Source organism: Homarus americanus, unplaced genomic scaffold (assembly GCF_018991925.1).
Source record: "Homarus americanus isolate GMGI-L3 unplaced genomic scaffold, GMGI_Hamer_2.0 scaffold5589, whole genome shotgun sequence".
NCBI lineage: Eukaryota > Metazoa > Arthropoda > Malacostraca > Decapoda > Nephropidae > Homarus > Homarus americanus.
In genome coordinates this window covers 2925547-2931546 of record NW_024736650.1, presented here as the reverse complement: position 1 = coordinate 2931546, position 6000 = coordinate 2925547, and positions in this window count along the sequence as shown.

The following is a 6000-nucleotide window of genomic DNA, read 5'->3' as shown; positions in this document are numbered from 1 at the left end:
CCTTGCTGCATTGTATGCCAATGTTATCACTGGGAGACGAGGGTGGGTGAAGTGAGGAAGGAGGGGAGGAAGGGGAAGGGAGAGGAGGGAGGGGAAGGGAGAGGAGGGAGGGGAAGGGAGAGGGGGAATGGAGAGAAGGAAGGGAGAGGGGGAAGGGAGAGAAGGAAGGGAGAGGGGGAAGGGAGAGAAGGAAGGAAAATGGAGAGAAGGGAATGAGGGGAAAGGGAAGGAAGGAAAGGGGGAGGAAGGAATGAGAAAGGGGTAGGATTAATGGGCGGGGACAGGCCACACCAGGGAGGGTACTGACGGTTCTCGCCCACCAAGTATTATGGTCAAGAGGCCAGGCTGAGGACGCACGTGTATGGGGCCACAAGAGCCTGTTACACTGGACCAAGGTGATGACAGTCGTGTTGATTTTTCTGAGGGAGGCGCTGACGATCCTCTTCCTCCCTCCCGCTGTGTCTATGGCCAAGCTCTCCTTCCCTCCCTCTCTTCCGTCCTTCCGTCCATGGATTTTGTTCGTTTCTTTAATCCATCTTTTATCCATCTGTCTTTTTTGTTGCATCATCTTCTCAGCCTCTCTTCCTCCCCCCTCATCCTCCTTTGTCAACACGACTGAAATCACCCAATCACCTAATCACCTTGCCATCTCCACTCTTCAGATTCACACGGGTTCAAGGTACTATACATCTACCCGTGGAAGGGAGTCAACACACGGGCTAAAACGCGCAACTTCCGTGTTTCTTCATATCACATTCACACGATTTCCACTTAATGTTGGGCGCGCGCGTGTGTGTGTGTGTGTGTGTGCGAGGTGGATGTTCAAGAGGGTTCAATCTGAGTTCCTTGGTGATAGAAACAGAGTCGTCACAGGTTCTCACAGCCCTGACATGAGGCCACGGTTACTCAGTTCCCTCCTTCTCTTAAAGCCCACGACACACACATCTCCCCTGCGATATTTCCACCATTATCAAATCACAAAAAATATAAACCTTTTTAATTTTTTCTAACAACGACACTCTGTCTCCTCCGGTAACTCTCTGTTATGGCGCTAACTACTAAGCCACAACACTTAAAGGCGTTTATCATTATAGCACTAACCATTATACCACTAAACTATGGTCACCACCGTTCTGTCCCCTTAAACACCTCTCTATTATGGCACTACAGTCAATAATAAAATAACCACTATGGCTCTATGGGACAAAATTATAATTGGCACTGCACACTATGGAACCAAGTATACGGCGACTCCTTTTCCCAGCTTCACGTGGCCGGAAGTATGGGTCGTCTCTCTACTTCCCTTTAATAAACATAAAAATAAACAACAACAACAATAACAACAGCAACAAAATAACAACAACAATAATAATAACAACAACAATAATAACAATAACAACAACAATAATAACAACAATAATAATAACAATAATAATAACAATAACAACAATAATAAAAACAATAATAACAATAACAACAATAATAATAACAATAATAACAGCAACAATAATAACAACAATAATAACAATAACAACAATAATAATAATAACAATAATAACAGCAACAATAATAACAATAACAACAATAACAATAACAACAATTATAATAACAATAATAATAACAATAACAACAATAATAACAACAACAATAATAACAACAATAATAACAATAACAACAACAGCAACAATAACAAAAACAACAACAAATAACAACAACAATGCTCAGACAAACACCACCGCTACACACCAGTGACGGAACGTTTTACCACACAACCAACTCCGTGCCAAAAACCTAAGCCCACCCAAATTTAACCAGCCTTGTCATAGCTCAACCATATTGGGTTAGATTAGGCTAGTTCAGTGTCGGGTTTGGTTAGGTTAAGTTGTTTTAGAGTTGAGTTAAAAGACGCTGAGCTGGACTTAATATTGTGTACAGGTGATGTCTCGGAATACCTGGACATTTGCCATTACCTTGTTTCACCTTAAGATTAACCTAACCTAACGCTAACGTAACCAAACCAAAGCTAACCAAACGTAAAGCTGACTTAACCAAAGCTAACCAAACGTAAAGCTAACCAAACGTAAAGCTAACCAAACCTAACGCTATCCTAACCAAACACTAAATTAACCTAACTTAACCTGACCTTACCCAAACCTAACCTAACCCCAACACGACTCGTAAACACCATTCACAAACACTTAAATCCTGACAGGTAAACACAAAATACTGCCGAGTCAATTAATTAATAATACCTGCAGTGAAAGTTCCCCCTCTCCTCGGTCAGGTGATGGTGAAGGGGGGGGAGGGGAATGAGGGTCCGCACCAAGATAATGTTGCGTACCTCACACTCACCGTCACTCATAATCACCGTCACTCACCCTCCTGTAACACTCACATTCAACATTTTCAAAAGACCCGGCGTGAGATTTTTTTTTCTCCTCTTTCGTTAATGTGAATTTTATTTATGAGAGAATAAAGGAGAGATATAGAAAGAAAGAAGAGAGAATAGGAAGAACAGAGACAAACAGAGAAATGAGTAAAATGAAGCAAGAGAAAAGAGATAGAAAAAGAAAGAAATTAAAGCAAAAACAACATGAATCATCGACAACCAACATAATTTAAGTCTCCACAACACCGCCAACTGAGATGTGAATGAATATCTGAATAATCTGCCGGAAACAAAGGAGAATTCTCACGAGTTCCAACGAGACATGTGTGAACGCAATTGACGGACCCATTTTAAACTACGGGAAAATAAAAATGGCTCGTTGTGGTTTTGGATAGATTTTCTCTGGTATAAATGAAGGTCGCAACTAACTGAAGGATATAATGGCGTCAAAATTATACTAGGATTCTAATCGTATAAGCAGAGGCGTTCGGTTCACCTGAAGAATAGACACCCCAGTTTATTTCACCTAAAGATTAACCATCCTAACGCTACCTGTGGGGATCAGGGTGGCTAATTATCAGGTGAAATAAGCTGGGGTGTCTATTCTTCAGGTGAAATAAGCTGGGGTGTCTATTCTTCAGGTGAAATAAGCTGGGGTGTCTATTCTTCAGGTGAAATAAGCTAGGGTGTCTAATCTTCATGTGTTGTGTTATACTCCGTTACGAGGACAAATAACGTGTGAACTTCTTAAGAGACCCCAGACCTTGATTCATTCCACCCGCTGCGGTAGACAACGAGCGGCCTGACATCTCGTGGCCATTTGTGCAATTACTGGGGGGAGGAGAGGAGGGGGGATAGGGGGGAGAAGATGAGGGGGGAAGGGGGTGGGAGCGGGGAAGGGGGTGGGAGCGGGGGAGGGGTAATTTCGCGCGGGAAAGGACTGACTTCTCTCATGCCATCGGCCGCCACCAGAGGGCAGAGGTCGCGGGCTGGTATGTGGGCACCAATCTGCCTGCAGCCTCCCTCCGCTCCCACACCGCCACTCTCACTGCACACATACCAGTCACCAGTTCACCACCACACAAACACGCCACACCACCACACATACACGTGCCACACCACCACACACACACGCCACACCACCCACCATTCCTCGCTATACCATAATCTGAGACACCAACAAGCCATCACCATATTATCAAGACTTTCAACGCCATCACTCAACGCCACAACGACACCACAACAGTTGCTCCTGTACCACCAACGTCCATGACCCGCTGAATCACCTGAAGATTAACCACCCTTACGCTAACCTAACCACCCTACCGTTTCCATCGAGAGAGAAATATAGAGATATAAGATAGAATGAGAAAGATAAAGGAAAGAGAGAAAGAGTGAGAAAGACGTCCGGTATTGTCACACAAGATAAGCAACAGTCACTTTACGCCCTTACAGACGAACGGGCTTGGAATCGAACCGGAGTCCCAGTGATGAAAGGCGAGCCCACACTACAACACTACCACCGGCACACCCTGTCCCCATGTTGTATGTAACTTCATCTACAACACACAGACGGCGTAGTACAACACCCTACCCTGATGTTGTAACTTATTCTACAACCACTTCACCAACACCTATCTTGACCTTCATTAGCTGATGGCTGGTGGAAAGGCACTGATGTCAAGATAACTGGCACTACCTCAACACACACACACACACATTACCAGACATAATCATACACAAAAATACATACATATACACACACAAAAACATATACTACCTACCAAACTATACAACAACATATACACACACGCACGCACACAAAACACTACACAAACTCATGCATACACTGCCTCTACACACACGAATCACGACCTGCACCCTCACACTTCCCCCCTCCCCCCCTCCCGCTCCCCTCCCCTCCCCCTCTAGCACCACGATCAAACAGTTGGCAACACACCATCCCCTCCTTCCCCTCCCTACATCAAACTTGCGTGACTCGGCTGCTGAGTATTTACTGTGGTGTGTGTGTGTGTGTGTGTGTGTGTGTGTGTGTGTGTTAACGAGAACTCGATACGTGAACAAGAAAATACGAATAAAGTAGAAAAGCGAGACTTCACACACACGAAAGCAATAGAAAAGGGAAAACATTAGTAAGTTAAAACATCAATTAATTAATAATACTGTCAAAGAATGAGAGATAAACTGAAGTAATGGCTAAAGAAGGGGAGAAGAAAGGAAGGGAGTAGGTCTACAGTCACCAGCGGGACACTTGCTTGGGGGTGAGACATGTTATGGTTATTATTATTATTATTTCAGCGTCACGCACAAGGCTTCACCTATACACACACACACGCCCTCTGTTAGATGGACAACCTTATTCATGGAACCGTCTCTCTCTCACGAACATTTCAAGCACATTATCACCACACATCGTGAATATCGCCGTCCAACACCGTACCTACCACCATAACACCTAATCTGGACAATAGAAGCGAGAAATATCATGAGTGATTTCGGCAGATAGTATAAAAAAAGAAACCCTGCACATGTCAACCCTAATTTAGTTTGTGCGTGTCACGAGAATAACCAATTTTAGCAGCAGGCAGAGGTATAATAATAATAATAAATTGTAACACCAAGAGGAGATGCAATAACAATAAATTCTAGCATCACTTTACAGTCCACTTTCCCCCTAGAGAGTTGAGGCGAGCGTCGCAGTGATGGAGTATTAGATTCCCGCCTGACGATCCTCATTTGTTAACCCGCCAACAACACCAACCAGATTTACAACCTTATTGAATCCAAGATGCATATTATCAGAGATTTAAATACCTTTATTGTTCTTCCTAACTGATAATATAAGAGTTTTTCTAGTACAATATACTCTAAGTAAAACTGACATATTATTTGGGTGATGACAGTGCTAACGTAAGACAACTAGACGTATTCTCGCGTCAGACTGGAGGGAAAAACGTCCCCTATTAACCTGTGAGGACCTCCTACATCACACGCACCAGCAGTATTAAATTTGGACATGATTACATCGGCCAAGAAAATAAAAAAGACTATTTTCTATTTATCTGTCGAACACAAGACGAATTTACACACGCACAGGAAATACTAAATGTAACTACTATTTTCTTAAGGAGTTTATTAAATAATTAGACCATCTATGGCCACACACTAGACCTACCTCATTACCCTCACACCAACCCACCCTCATGTGCGTCACTAGGTCGACACACACACACACACACACACACAGGCACCTTATCACCGGCACACATAACCCTTCCATCCAATAATGAGTACACAAATTAGTACACACACGCATATACACACGACCACACACACACGCCTTAGTACACACACACACACACCTTAGTACACACACGACCACACACACACCTTAGTACACACACACACACCTTACTAAGACTACTTCCTCTCCCCTGGTCTATGATTCATCAGGGAGGGCAGGTCTGTATATTTTATGTAGAGCGCAACACACTGGAGGGAGCGTCTAGGAGCCTCCAGCCCTGGCACCCTCCTGCACCACTCTAGTCTACCACACCAGGAGGCAGCTTCGTCAGTGTGGTACTGGTGTG